We start from the raw sequence: 15816 nt of genomic DNA, 5'->3' as shown, positions 1-15816 counted from the left end.
GAGGCCATATGTGCTTGCGGGAAAAAAAACGGGAAAGAAGCAGTATAATAAAGGCCATAAATTAAAATATCTCCGCCCCTTTCTGCGAAATGATATACAGAGAACCCCAGGCTACCGAAGAGACTCATTAGCGCCATCATGTCACTCCTTTAAGATAAAAATGAGTGCTCCCCGAATTATTTCCCCTTGTAATGTTCAAATGAATTCTTCACATTCACCTCGAAATTTTCTGGTTGCTGTACGGATTCACAGCCCTGCCGTGAGTTGGTTGCTTCTGAGTGCCTCGATGCCACTGTGGGATTTGAATTTTTATGCAAAACAACACTGATTCCTAACAGGATTATTGGACACTCTAATTCTCTAAAGATGAAAAAATGCCGCTTTTCATAAATTTGTTCCGGTGATGCTAAATCGCAGTTCTGCGGCAGAATGTGTTTGAGACTGAAGGAAAAATGAAGAAGGTGTACTGTCTTGGCGTCTGGCTACAGCTGAGCCGGTCTTTTCCACGTGCCGACAAATGAAAGCTGAAACATATTTAGTGAGTGAGTGAGTGAGTGAGTGAGTGAGTGAGTGAGTGAGTGAGTGAGTGAGTGAGTGAGTGAGTGAGTGAGTGAGTGAGTGAGTGAGTGAGTGAGTGAGTGAGTGAGTGAGTGAGTGAGTGAGTGAGTGAGTGAGTGAGTGAGTGAGTGAGTGAGTGAGTGAGTGAGTGAGTGAGTGAGTGAGTGAGTGAGTGAGTGAGTGAGTGAGTGAGTGAGTGAGTGAGTGAGTGAGTGAGTGAGTGAGTGAGTGAGTGAGTGAGTGAGTGAGTGAGTGAGTGAGTGAGTGAGTGAGTACCTTTATTCTTCTAAGGAAATATTCTTCTTAGCGGTTGCTCCCTCTTCTCTAGGAACCATCATCGCTTGTTGGTGCCCCTGCTCCTGGGCTCCACTTGCTTCCGCCGCCTGTAGAGCACGCTGTACCAGAATTGACAGTCACCATGCTGTCAGGCTGCACCTCTTGTAAGAAGGCAAAGTATTCGTCTACGTTGCGGTACACCTTCCTCACGTGTATGTCAGTAAGGTTTCCTTGAATTTGTGGGGACGCGACTCGTCCCCGGTGGTTCGCTTCCCCGCAATGCACCCTCGTTAGTTGTATTACTTTAAAACTAACAGGGGAGGGCGCTCGGGACGCAGTGACCCGAGCGCCACGGATGGCGTGTTTGCTGCGCGCGCGAAGAGACGGTCCTCTTCTGCTTGGGACCTGAGAAGCGCGAGTACTTCATGCGCGACGCTCCGCTCTTCGTCGGCGGGCGCATCGTCGTGGGAACATGTTCCCGCTTGCCCGTCCCATGCGGCCTTGGAGATTCCCCTTGCCCTAGCGCGGCGAACGTTCGCTCTTAACCGTGCTGGTGAGTCGGACGTCCTCGATTCCTCGGCGGATTTTGTTGCTAGCTGGCGTTATATTTGTTATAGCAATAAATGCCTTGTTTGTGTCAGCCAGTGTGTCGTTCCTTTGTTCCCTCAGAGCAAGGCCCACCGTGGTCGGCGTGCACTCGGTAGAGTACGCGACCTCGGGGGGGGGGGGGGGGATCCGCGCGGTTTTGAACTGCGTCAGCCGCGGTTAAGCGGGGAACACGTATTTATCTCCCTAATTACCCCACACTTGGTGCCCGAACGTGCGCCATGGCGCCACGGTACCCGAACGGCGAACTGGGCAATTGAGCAGTGTACTTTGTTGGAGCTGAAAGGGGTTTTCTGCACAAATGGTACAAGGCGTGGTGTTCACAGCGGGCGACACAAAATGGCGAGCAGAACGGCGGGCAGCGCAGAAGACAGCCAGTCCAACCCAAGAGATCTCGTTCAACGCGGCGGCACTTCGTCTTCCAGCGACGCTTCGTCGTCGTCGGCGCTCCGGCAGCGATCGGCCTAGGCGGTATCAGGCGCGGCCGTCGTGGTTCGCTTCAATTGCCCCGGGAACGAAGATTAGCCATCCTGGCGACTTATGGCGAGGTCAAGAGGAGCGGGTCGTAGTAAGTCTTCAGTCGGCTTACGTGGACGGTTTTTCGGCCGCTATGGCGCAGGTCCGAAGAGGGGTTGAGCGGCTCCACGATGTAATTGACAGGCGACGTTTGCTGGACAACACGATAAGGCCCGTGGTATTCCATGCGAAATTTTGATGAGAATCCTGGTGGTGTGCCGGGAACCCAGAGCCAAACTAGGGATCCAACCGGAAAAACGTGTTGCCTGTTAACGTTATCGTGGCGATGCTTTTGGCGGCCTTGGGATTCAGACGTAAAAGAGCGCGCCAACTGGCGGCAGTCTTCTGCATGCTTTGCGACTTCGGAGAGAGGCGTCCACTCGCAGGCGTCAGGAGTATAAGGTAATATGGTGCCCATCGTGGACGACGGCTCTCGCCCATACAGAAGGAAGAAAGGGATAAAGCCGGTGGTTGATTGCGTGGCGGTGTTGTACGCGTATGTCACGAAAGGAAGGACGGCATCCCAGTTGGTCTGATCTGCTGCGACGTACATCGTGAGCATGTCTCCGAGAGTACGGTTGAAGCGCTCGGTGAGCCCGTTAGTTTGAGGATGGTAGGCCGTAGTGGTCCGATGTACGATGCGACATTCGGTAAGCAGAGCTTCAACGACGCGTGAAAGGAAGACGCGGCCTCTGTCACTGAGCAGCTCACGCGGCGCGCCGTGGCGAAGGACAAAATGGTGCAGCAGGAACATAGCAACTTCGCGGCTAGTAGCAGCAGGAAGGGCGGCTGTTTCGGCATACCGGGTGAGGTGGTCGACGCCGACGATAATCCAACGGTTCCCAGAGACCGTACAGGGAAGAGGGCCGTAAAGGTGGACGCTGTTGTGCCTGAACCCTCATTCCGCTGGCCTGTCTGGGAACCAGAGCCGTGGGACCGCCGTCGCGCAAAGCAAGCCCGGACTCGCCGCCATGGCACGGCTTGCAACGAGTCGTCCTGGCTCGCCGGCGCAGACCCTTCCTCCTTCTCCTCACTAGCGTCGGCTCGAGCCAATCCGAACGGTGGCCGGTAGCGTGACCCTATTGGAGCAGAGGAACGCCTGGTGCACAAGAACGCAACGGTCACCGCCGGCTATAAGAAGACAGCCGCACTGAGACGCAGAGCAGACGGGCAGCAGACACGCCATCCTGCCAGAGAGACGCTCTCCGCAGGGCCTCGTCCTAGCCCGTTGTGCTCACGGCCCTTGTACATTAATGTAAATGCTCACGGCCCTTGTACATTAATGTAAAAAAGCCTTGTAAATATTGTATATAAACTTCAGTTAACTCACCGTCGCATCGACCGTTCTTCGCTCAGGTCGCTCAGAGAGGCAGCAGACTGGGATGCCCAAGCCCCAACAGTGGTGACTAGGGTGGGATGCCCAAAGTCGTAACAACGCCAACGCGATCGAAAGGACCTGGTGGGCATGGGTGGGGTTGCAAGGGGCCGGTCACACGGAGAGTGGAAGTTTTCCGCCGCTGACAGGCGATGCAAGACCGGACGTAGTTTCGAACATAGGCGTACATGCCGCGCCAATAGTAACGCTGAGAAATTCGTTTGAATGTTTTCAGCACACCAGCGTGCGCACACTGAGCATCAGCGTGGTAAGATGCGCAAATTTGGGATCTTAAATGGCGAGGAATCGCGAGAAGCCACCGCCGACCATCAGGCATGTAGTTGCGGCGGTATAGAAGGCCGTCCCGGAGGGCAAAGTGCGGAGCTTGACGCCGTAAAGTTCTAGAAGGCGCAACGTTTTGTGATGAAGACACGGCATCTATAAGGGACGCAAGCCACGGGTCTTTCCGCTGCTCCGCAGGCATATCAGCGATGGTAAGAGACGAAAGTACGGGATCGGTCGTCGAAGAGCAGGCAGCTTCGCTGGGAAGGGGAGACCGAGACAAAGCATCGGCGTCCATGTGCTTACGACCGGAACGGTAGACGACGCGGATGTCAAACTCTTGAAGGCGAAGAGCCCACCGAGCGAGGCGACCAGATGGATCTTTAAGCGACGATAACCAGCAGAGCGCATGGTGGTCCGTGACGACGTCAAACCGGCGGCCGTATAGATAGGGTCGGAATTTCGTTAGCGCCCATACAATAGCTAAGCATTCCTTCTTCGTAACGGAATAGTTGGATTCAGCTTTGGTAAGCACGCGACTCGCATACGCAACTACGTATTCTTCAAAACCATCTTTTCGCTGGGCCAGGACCGCTCCGAGGCCAACGCCACTCGCATCCGTATGGACCTCGGCAGGTGCTGTGGGGTCACAGTGTCTGAGTATCGGCGGCGAAGTCAAAAGATGGCGCAGGGTAGCGAACGCTTTGTCGCACTCGGCCGACCAGCCAGATATGTCATTGGGCCCGCCAAGTAGCTTCGTCAGCGGCGCAATGATGGACGCAAAATTGCGTACGAAGCGCCGGAAATAAGAGCACAATCCTATGAAGCTTCGAAGTTGCTTGAGCGAAACCGGCTTAGGAAATTGCGCGACAGCACGGAGCTTGGCCGGGTCAGGGAGAATGCCCTCCTTGGAGACGATGTGCCCCAAGATGGTCAACTGCCGAGCTCCGAAGTGGCACTTCTTGAGATTCAGCTGCAGTCCGGCGTCAGTCAGGCAAGTCAAAACCTGCTTAAAGCGTGCGAGGTGTGTGGTGAAGTCGGCGGAAAAGACAACAATATCGTCCAGGTAGCAGAGGCAGGTCTGCCATTTGAACTTCCGCAAGATGTTATCCATCATCCTTTCGAATGTGGCGGGAGCGTTGCACAGACCGAACGTCATCACGTTGAACTCGTAGAGGCCGTCGGGTGTAACAAATGCTGTCTTTTCTCTGTCAGGTGCAGCCATCGGTACCTGCCAGTAGCCGGAACGTAGGTCAAGAGACGAAAAGTACTCAGCGCCTTGGAGGCTGTCAAGAGCGTCGTCGATGCGGGGAAGAGGGTAATTGTCCTTGTGGGTAATTTTGTTGAGGCGGCGGTAATCGACACAAAATCGGATTGAACCATCTTTCTTCTTGACAAGTACCACCGGCGAAGACCAAGGGCTGTGAGACGGACGGATGACACCACGGTGCAGCATGTCCTCAACTTGTTCGCTAATCACGCGGCGTTCTGCCGCCGACACACGATATGGCCGCTGGCGAAAAGGCGGGTGAGAGCCGGTCTCAATGCGATGAGCGACGGTGGAAGTCCGGCCTAGAGGAGTGTGGGCGACATCGAAAGAGGAGCGAAAAGTGTGTAGAAGAGCTAAGAGCTGCGGCCGTTAGGCAGAAGGAAGAGCGTCGTCGATGGCGGCTTGGAAGAAGGCGTCGGGCAACGGATCAGGTGCTGAATCAGGATGAAGAACATTGATGGAGGAACTGCGGGAGGTCACAGGGACATTCAGGTTAGAGAGAAGGTGGGCAGGTTGAACTGAACCAGGGGACTCGCCACGTAGCAGGGTAAGCGGGCAGGGAGACGGATTGTAGATAATCATCGTCGCGAGACCTCCGTGAACATCGAGAACAACAGACGGCAGCGGCAGGTTTTTGCGATGGACGAAGGAAGACGACGGCGTAAATAAAACGGTGACGGCGGGTGTGGCAGGACACGAGAGGGATACAAGCGCTGAAGCCTCCGGAGCGATGTCGACGTCTTCAGTTACGGTGATCTTCTGCGGACACAGCGTATGGTGGTCATCGGCCGGTTCGTCACACAATGCAGAAAATTCGACTTCAGCGCGGGCGCAATCTATCACGCCGTTATTTTTGGACAGGAAGTCGCACGCGAGAATCACGTCGTGGGAACAAGACGGCAGGACCACGAACTCAACACTGTACAAAATGTCGGCAATGACGACCCGCGCTGTGCATGTGGCCAAAGGTGCGATCCTCTCTTCGGTAGCAGTCCGAAGCGACAAACCAGAAAATGATGTCGTCACCTTTCGTAACCGACGGCACAGTCTCTCATGAATCACTGACACAGCAGCACCCGTATTGACAAGCGCGTACACAGAAAAGCAATCGACTGAAACCAATAGAATGTTCGCGGGAGAAAATTGAGGTCTTGAGCTGTTTGAAGAGCACGCAGTTCTTGCCTCGGGAACTGCGGAATTTAGTTTCCCTCGTCAGCAGATGTAGGGCGACGGCGTATTGAGCGGCGACGTGGGGACAGGGATCGACGGGTCGTATACGGACGATCGTCAGTGGCGTAGGCTTCCGAAGGTGGAACGGAACGGAGCAGCTGAGGTGAGCAAGCAGGAGGCGCAACCGCTGTAGGCGCGACCATGCGGCGACGACAGTGGCGGGCCACATGTCCGGGGAAGCCACACGAAAAGCATATAGGACGATTGTCCGGTGTACGCCAAGGGTTGTAATGTGGCGAAGGGGGAGGATGAAGCGGAGCTGCTGGTGGGGCTGGTGCCGGGCGCAGAACAGGCTGACGAAGTGGTAACGCCGGAGGCCGTGCAGCCACGGCGGCGTACGTCAAGGGCGCCGCCACAGGGGTGGATTGGCGATAATGGACTGCGGCGCCGGCGTACGTCAAAGGAGGGGCGGCAGGAACTTCTGGTAGAGGAGGAAGAGCTTCGGCCACTTGTTCACGGATGACGCGCTGCAGCGAAGGCACAAGAGGAGATGGAGCGTCAGGACTCGGGTGGACGAGAGACAGCTGTCGAGCAACTTCCTCGCGAACGAACTGCTGGATATGGGGCAGCAGTAGCGACTGGTCGGAGTCGGACTGCAAAGCGGCCAGAGGCTCCGGATGTGGAAGTGGAGAGCGAGTGAGTAGACGGCGCTTGCGGAGTTCGTCGTAGCTCTGACAGTGTGCGATGACGTCGACGACGGTTGCTGGATTTTTGGCCAGAAGTATCTGGAACGCGTCGTCATCAATGCCCTTCAGTATGTGGTCGATCTTGGCGCGCTCGGACATCGAACCATCCACACGCTTGCACAGGTCCACCACATCCTCAATATAACTCGTGAAATTTTCACCAGGCAGCTGCGCCTGAGCAGCGCCTGCGGGCGCAGCTGCCGTCGCCCTACGAACGACTGCCGTCGCCCTAAGAAAGAATGGCAGCTGATAGGCCTGACTTCCAGTCTTTGTTCATGCTGTTAGAGCTAGTGGCACAGAACCAGGGCTCCCTATTTGACTTGCCTTTGGAAGATGCAAATCTTGAGTGTTCCACGCGGAATAGGCGAGTTGCATCCCCGGACGCGTTGACAGGACTTAGGCCTGGTACGGGGGCATCCATATCGGGCAGCTCGCCGCTCCGTGGTGCAAACAATGAGGCGCCTAGGCCTCATCATTCGACGCCATCAGCGGCCACGCCCAACTCAGGGGGTGTTAGTCCGCAATCATCCGAGGGGCTGTTGCAGAACACGATGCAAGTAATGCGGAGCTTCGCGGGTATGTTGCAAAACAATTTTCAAGCCCCGTCCTAGGGACCACGTGTTAAGTTAGACTTGCCTACCTACACGGGGTACCATGACAGAACGGGGGCAAATGAGTACCTCGACCATCTGCTGCATTATCAGCAAGCGACAGGAATCGCAGACGCCGAACTGCTCGCGCGTGTTGTCCCTGTTTCTTTCACGGAGCAAGCGGCCCGCTCGTACCGACTAGGCGGCAACCGAGCGAGGACAATGGAGGAGTTTAGCGCAAGCTTCCGCGACGAATACCTTCCCGCGAACTGCGAGTGGCGTTTCAGGAGAGAGCTGGAGCTCCGCACACAGCACCCCGACGAGTCTTTGTTAGAATACGTCCGAATCCTGGACGAACTGTATCGCCTCGCTGACCCTCGCGCCACAAACACGGAGAAAGCTGAGCGTGTCACACGACAAGCGCACCCGACTTTTGCGGCCTACGTGGGAGGAGGCAGGTTTAGAGATCTGGACGAACTAGCTGCTGAGGCGAAGCGCATTCAGGGAGACATCCTCTCTGGGCGAGCGTATTGGCGAACGCCACCCGCATCGCAGCCACTTGAGCCGCGCTGAGCGTGGAATGGAAGCTCAGCGCGCAGTCCATCTAGAGCTGAAGCGTCACCGCAGTTTGCTGACGAGCGTGTGCCGAGGGGCTGGGAATTGTCTGACCGTGCTTTGGGCACAATCAGCTACGCGTTGCGAACAGCATATGCTGCCGCCGAGCGGAACACACGTAGCCGAGATCGCGAGGCCGACACGTGGCCGCACGAGCGGCCCGCACCGTCTTCGCTGTTCATCCGCTCCTGAAATTCTTGGTCGACACTTCCTAGCCAAGACAGGCATCGTTATAGACATAAGCAGCGGAGGCTACCGAGAGCGCACGACAGGCGCTTTGAACATTTTTGCGAAATCGCTTGCGACCCCGCAGTCAATTAAGGCTCCGAACGTGGCGCGAACGGGGGTAGACCGTGAAGAATCGCCCGCACCGGCCCGAGAACCCCCATGCGACCGGACCGTCGCCGCTGAGAGAAGGCCCACAGAGAATGCTGTCGCTTTAGAAAGCCATTCTGCCGTGCAGGGAAGGGCAATGCTCCCCTTGTTGTCGGAAGTGAACAGAGTATCGCAGAGGGAGAAGGCACGCTTGTCATCTCCGTTCTAGGAATTCAACGCGACATTCACGGACCGTCCTCGCCTCACTACACTAGTAAGGCACACATAGACACGGGTGACGCACTGCCTTGGAGGTGCAATCCAAGACCAATTAGCTTGGCTAAGAGAAAAGCACTAGACGGCCCCTTAGACAAATTTATCGACACTGGCGTTGTTGAGAGGTCTAACAGCGACGCACTGCCTTGGAGGTGCAATCCAAGACCAATTAGCTTGGCTAAGAGAAAAGCACTAGACGGCCCCTTAGACAAATTTATCGACACTGGCGTTGTTGAGAGGTCTAACAGCCCTTGGGGCTTCCCGGAAGTCTTAGTTCCAAAGAAACAGATACACATCCATCGGCTTTGGGTGGACTACCGCAGACTGAATGAGGTTACTTGAAAGGATGCGTACCCGCTACCAACCATTTTTTCTCTAGTGTCCAACACAGGTGGGGCGATAGGATAGGATAGGATAGGATAGGATAGGATAGGATAGGATAGGATAGGATAGGATAGGATAGGATAGGATAGGATAAACTTTATTCGGCTCTAGCACAAGGTTTTTTTATGTGGCCAGATGAGTCCATCCGCAATGGTCGGTTGCCCCTATTCCAGGGCTCCGCTGGATGCTGCCGTCAGCTGAGCTCGCCGTATCAAACCGATCTGGTCATCGCGGAAGTCGCTGGAGAGCAGACCCTCCCATTGCTCCACACTTGGGTTTTGTATAACTGAGACGATGTCGACTTTTTGACATGCCCATGTGATGTGATACAGTGTTGGTTTTTCATGGCACGACAGACAATTGTGTGCGTAAAGTGTGGGGTGAATTTTACTTAGTGTGTTTAGATTTGGATATGACCCCGTTTGAAGTTGTCTCCATGTGACAGCCTCTTCTTTGTTTAAAGATTTGTGCGGTGGTGGGTACCGCATCCTGCTGCCTTTGTAGTTGTTGAGTATGGCTGAGTATTCCTGAGGTACTGGCAGGGATTCATCAAGGTCGTTGACGTTGGATGCTCGGTAGTTAGTATATCCTCGAGCTATCCTGTCTGCCTCTTGGTTTCCTGCCACCCCCGTGTGCCCCGGTACCCAGATCATCTTATGTTTGATCGGCTTGTGTGGTTTTGCATGTGTTTGTTGCGTCTTGCAGTCTACAGAGCGGAGTATGCGGAGCGCTCTGTGACCGACTCTGCCGCAAAGATAGTTGCGGCAGGCTGCTTGTGAATCAGTAAGAATTGTCAGTGACCGCCCAGTCCGATAGCCCTCCGCTGCCGCTAGAGCGACGGCCGCTTCTTCAGCCTCAGCTATCGTGCAGTCTTGCAGGGAGGCGCTGGTAATCTCGTGTAATTCCGAGTTGACTACAGTTGCCACTGCGTTGTTGGTGCCTTGTCCCCTAGTCATGGCATATGTGGCAGCGTCGACATACACTGTTGTATCCTGAGATGCGTGTGTTTTCTGTAAGCGGTCGGCCCTTGCCTCTCTTCGGTCTTTGTGGAGGTTCGGGTCCATGTTTCTTGGTATTGGTGCCACCCTGAGCGTGCTGCGGTACTTATCGGGGATCGTTTTAGTTCTCAATATTTCTCGAATTTGCTCGGTGTAGCCCAGTTTCTTTAAAAGAACTCTGCCTGTGGGGGTCTGCTGTAGTCTGCGCATTTGGGCAACATGCTGCGCTTCCCGTAATTCCTCGAACGTGTTGTGCAGTCCCAAGGCTAAGAGCTTTTCAGTTGAGGTGTTATGGGGTAGTCGAAGCGCGGTTTTATACGCTTTGCGTAAAATCGCGTCCGCCTGTTGTATTTCACTTTTGATATGATTGTAGTACGGGAGACTGTATGTCCCCCGGCTGACCACTAGGCTCCTGACCAGCTTGAGTGTGTCTTCTTCTCGCATGCCATGACGTCTGTGTGAGATGCGCGTAATCATGCGGGCCACTTGGAGTGTAGATGCCTTTAATAGCGCAAGGGTGTGAGTACAGCGTTGATTTGACTGTATCCACATCCCTAGTACCCGTATGAGTGTCTTCTCTGGTATTGGTTCTCCTTCGAGGTAAACTTGTAGTTGAAGTTCTTTACTGGTAGGGACTGTTCGGTTCCGTTTTCCTCTCCAAACCCGTAAGAGCTCAGATTTTTCGGTCGAGCATGCTAGGTGGGGCGAAGTATTTTACAATGCTCGATACTAGCCGCGGATACTTTCAGGTTGAAATGGATGAGCGTGATAAGGAGAAAACTGCTTTCACTTGTCACATAGGTCTTTTTCAAATCAAGAGAATGTCTTTTGGCTTGGTAGGAGCACCCGCGACTTATCAGTGCCTAATGCACCGTGTTGTGGGAGTTGCGTTGTGGCAACATGCACTCGCATATGTAGACGACATCACGGTGCACTCAAAAATGTTCGAGGAACACCTGCGCCACATGATGGACATCCTAGAGAGGCTGAGGTCCGCGGGGATCACTTTGAACCCGAAGAAGGCGCAGATCGTCGCGACCCGAATAACACTGTTGGGGTTCACGATCGACAAAGGCCGCATTCTGCCGTGCGAGGATAAGCTCGAGGCTTTGCTTAAGTTTCCGTCACCATCAGATCTAGCCGGTCTCAGACGCTTCGTGGCAATGGCGAACTTTTATCGCCAGGTCATCCCAGATTGCGCAGGGCTGCAGGCGCCTTTGACAAAGCTTTTGAAGAAGGGCGAGCGCTGGAGTTGGGGGTCACGAGCAAGAGGCTGCACTGCGAATCCTTACCAAGGTTCTCGCGGGCACGCTGAGTTGCACCTACCCAACCTAAACAGGTAGTTTGTGATTCAAACAGACGCAAACGACCTGGGCTTAGGAGCAGTGTTGCTTCAGGAGCATGACGGCGTCCTCCGACCGGTAGCATTCGCGAGCCGTTCATTCACACCGCCAGAGAGGAGCTGCTTGGTGACAGAGAAGGAATGCCTCGCGATAGTTTTTGCTCTGCGAAAGTTCTTCTACTACGTCGGCGGGTGGCGTTTGTGATCGAGCCGGATAACATGGCGCTCACCTGGCTGAGACGACTCAGCGAGCCGAGCGGCCGCTGGGACGTAACACGCTACGCCCGCTCGAGTCATGTGTGCCAAAGCGTGAAGCTCCGAGGTGGACGACCACCCTGCCTCATGCAGCCGATTAACAGCCAGACTCCCTGGAAAATCGCGGGGTGTAACATCATGGGACCGTATCCCACGACACCGAGTAGGAAAAAGTTCTTGTTGGTGTTCACGGATCACTTCAGCAAGTGGGTTAAACTTTTACCCCTTAGAAAGCTGACGGCACGAGGGATCACAGAGAAGCTGAAGGACGTATTCGCCATGTTCGGTTTCCCAGAGCAGCTGATAATGGACAACGCGTCCTACTTCACTGTGAAGGTGTTCGTAGATTCGTGCGCTGCACTCGGCATTAAGCACAAGAAAACGTCCACCTATCGTGCTCGGTCGAACCCCACGGAACGAGTCAACCGCAACATCAAGCACATGCTTGTCGCTTACTCTGAGAGGCACAAAGATTGGGACTCACATCTGCCGGAGATTGCCTTCGCTTTGCGTTCGACCGTTAGCCGCTCGACTTGGTATTGGCCGTTTTCTCTCAATCTGGGTAGAGAGCTTCTAAATCCGATGAACCGGGTTCTAGCGGCCAGCAGGCAGACGCCAGTCACTTCGTTAGCACGAGCTGAATACGTGACGCAGCTGCGCGCTAAGATGACGGAGGCCTTACACAACGCTCGCCGCAACCTCAGCACCGCTAGGGCGCAGCAGAAAGCACAGAACGATCGCTCGCACCGGGATGTTCACTACGAAGTGGGTGATCTGGTGCTTCGGCGCCAACACGTTCTGAGCGATGCTCGCGGCCAGTTCGCGGCCTCGTTGGCGCCGAAATGGATCGGGCCGTTCCTCTTGCGATAAAAGCTTTCTTCGCTCGTTTACAGGCTCCAGGACTTGCGGTCGAAGCCGACAGGCGGACCGGTGCACGTATGCGACTTGTACGTGCAACGAGATGAGTGGGTTCAGGACACAGCCCGACCCGCGCGGCAGTCGGAGAACGAGCGCTGCGATCAGCCGGCGCACTCCACGTCCCGCTATAACTTGCGCCGTAGGCAGAAATAAAATCTTCCTGCGCAGTGTAGAGCGAGGGCGCACCTCGGCACGCAGTCTCGTTAGATGCATGAATGTACGGGCCGCTCATGCTGATCAACGTTACGTAAGACTCACTTGCGTTAACCCTCATGACTCTCGTGAGGGCCGAACCGTTACGTAGCATGCGCTGCGGGAGTTGGCTACATCTGTGTTGACCTTTTTAAGCGGAGGTCAAAAAGCAGGGCACATCACAACGACATCAGTAAAGTTGTGCCGGTGGTGTTGGTAAAGTTGTTTTCTGCAATTGGATGCACCCCTTGAAGGTCATCTCTATGAAGTGACTTGCAGGCGAAGCGATTCAGGGAGAAACGAAGAACTTTTATAGAGGCTATTTACAGATGAGTACAAGATTCAGTACGGCCCAACTATCTGCGGCCGGCCTAGCCGACCGCCTGCACAGAGGCGAGGGACACCACGTCCCAACAGTAGAACTGGCGCGCCTTGCACCAGCTCTCAACGGCCGCTACCTCCACGCTCGGCCTGACCGAGCACCTGAGAGCTACGAGTAGCCAGAGTCAAAAGCCCTCGGGCGCGGGTCTCTTCACGAGTTCACCGATCTACCCGCGCCCCTTTCCACACGCAAAAATAAACTGTGCTACAGCTTCCCGCCTGACATCAGTTTTAACGAAAAGGAAAGCTCAGAACTGATGTCAGGGTCTTTCCCTCACCCAGAAATTCCTCCCTGCGCGGTTACGCAATCCTCCGACAAGTGGACCGGATGCACGCTAGACGTCTGGGGCTATCGGACACATTCGGTTCCTTTCCGTGCCGGCCTAGCACACAGCACGTCGCGTACCGCGACGAAACCCAGACCTCACTCGCTTGTTTATGGCCGGCGGCTTCTCCCTCCCGGGAGACGGGATTCCGGGAAGTCGGGGGACAGAAGCCCAAGGTCGATGTCGGCAGAGAGCCCCGCCGTCCGGAGTGGCAAGGGAAAACGCAAGAACGAACGGGGAGACCAACCGAAGAGCATGGGCGTTCGAGCTGCTCCTCCCCTTCAAACGGCACGCACTAAAACAAAACAAAACGGGACGCACAGCCTAGGCCACCGCCCTCTCGCGGAATGTTCGTAACACATGTACAAAAAGAGGTGGCAGCGCGCCGAACCCTACAACATCGTTCACCACTACCGCCTACCATCCACCATCCAACTTCGGCAACGCGCCGCGCCCATAGCCCGACGCTACGCTAAGAGGTGGGGTCCGCGCGGTTTTGAACTGTGTCAGCCGCGGTTAAACGAGGAACACGTTTTTATCTCCCTAATTACCCCAGAAATTTTTCGGTCAGTCACTGACAGGTATATCTCGGACAGCACTGGAGCAACTGAGGAACCTATACATATTGCGGTCTCCTGTAAATAAAAGTGATCACCGAAGCTGATCGCTATGGATTCTAGACAGAATTAAAGCATACCCAAGTTATCAGAACGAAGCGCGGTGCTTGGTAGTGGACGTTTAATTTGGCGTCGAAGCATTGCGCAACCAAGAGCTGGAGTGGTATTCTCCCGGTGTCACCTTTTGCGACAGGTCGCATTAGGGCGGGGCCTAAAAAAGTGCGTACAGTTGCTCGAAGAAACGGAAAACGCCGCCGGCACTTTCGTCAGCGGTGCTTTCATTCACTCCGAGAAGCGGCAATTTGCCACTACTGATTCACTAGAAGCAGCAGTTTCGTATCTTTGATTAGTAGTTGTTGATTATTGCAGAGATGTTTATTTTTTTATTTCAAGCAGCAATAGTACGTACTTCAGTCAGTTAATATTTACAATGCAAGACTGATGGCACTTATTTCAATTTGTCATTCGTTTTACGAGCGCGAGTGCGGTTGAAGCCGTGAAGAAAATGGCGCTTTTCGTGTCGGTGTCTGAAATATATTAACGACAACACGGAGGTATTTAATGTTCATTTTGTAAAGAGGAAGATCATCAGCAGTCAGAGCAGCAGAACCGAGGCGAGGCGCGAGACGAGAAGACGACGATCGGCAGCTGAAGCAGCAGAGCCGACGCGCGGCGCGAGACGAGAGCGTGAACTGTTCCGGGTCCGGACCTGTCCTTGCTCGCTCTAACCGGCCTTCACAACTGTCAATAAAGGCCGTTACATCTTGGTGGAGGCTGCGGGATTCCGTCCTGGAGCTACGCAACCGGACCATCGCTACCCCCATGCCTGCCAACGCCCACCAGCCAGCCGGCTCTTCGCCGGCACCCGTTGCTTGCCATGGTGCGCTCCGCCAGCGCGACCCGGCCGTCTTCAGCGGAACGGACGACAACGACGTGGAGGACTGGCTGTCATCTTACGACAGGGTGAGCGCTCATAACCGATGGGACGACAGTATGAAGCTTACCAACGTAATCTTCTACCTGACCGGCGTTGCCCACCTTTGGTTCCAAAACCACGAATCGGACTTCACCACTTGGACCGAATTCAAAACCAGCTTCTCTGACATCTTCGGCCGTCCGGCGGTACGCAAACTTCGAGCCGAGCAGCGTCTTCGCGTTCGTGCACAGCAGAGCGGTGAATCATACACTAGTTACATTGAAGACGTCGTCAATCTCTGCAAGCGTGTCAATGCGTCCATGGCAGAGGCCGATAAAGTTAAACACGTCCTTAAAGGAATCGAAGACGACGCTTTCAATATGCTTGTGGGCAAGAACGTCACCTCTGTTACCGATATATTCGACCACTGCCAAAGCTACGATGAGCTTCGCCGACAGCGCGTTTTCACTCGGCAGCCGTCTCCACAGACAGACACAGTTACTAGCCTCAGCATGACGACAGAAGACAGCTCGCTACTGCTCCAGATCAAGCAGTTTGTCCGTGAGGAGGTTGCGCGGCAGCTGTCGCTTCTTCCTGCTGTTCCGAGTCCTTCTAACCTAACTCCGACACTTCAGCACGTCATTCGGGAGCAAGTGTCCGAAGCCCTGCCATCGGTTTCCTCTTCGCCTCCCGTCGCTGCGCCACTTACCTACGCCGAAGCCGTCAGGCGTCCCCGGCCAGAAACGTTCGTTTCGTACCAGCATCAACCGCAGTCGACACCATTTCGTCCTGCCCGGCCACCACCGCAACGTTTCCGTCCATGGCGGACACCGGACAACTTACCCATTTGTTATGCCTGTGGCATTCCTGGTCACGTGATGCGTCACTGCCG

General features: G+C 54.8%; 1 protein-coding gene and 1 pseudogene across 1 annotated transcript in view; both read left to right on the top strand.

The window, feature by feature from the left end:
* Positions 1-15816, top strand: part of LOC149337073 (uncharacterized) — an 82065-nt gene that overhangs the window by 18914 nt on the left and 47335 nt on the right. The gene's annotated exons all lie outside the window — the stretch shown is intronic.
* LOC149337074 (uncharacterized) lies at positions 7039-8196 on the top strand (annotated as a pseudogene).

The sequence above is a fragment of the Amblyomma mixtum genome, chromosome 7 (genome assembly GCF_055824585.1).
Source record: "Amblyomma mixtum isolate Tamu chromosome 7, ASM5582458v1, whole genome shotgun sequence".
In the NCBI taxonomy this organism is placed as follows: domain Eukaryota; kingdom Metazoa; phylum Arthropoda; class Arachnida; order Ixodida; family Ixodidae; genus Amblyomma; species Amblyomma mixtum.
The sequence above is the reverse complement of the archived record's forward strand: the minus strand, read 5'-3'. Positions and strand labels throughout refer to the sequence as shown.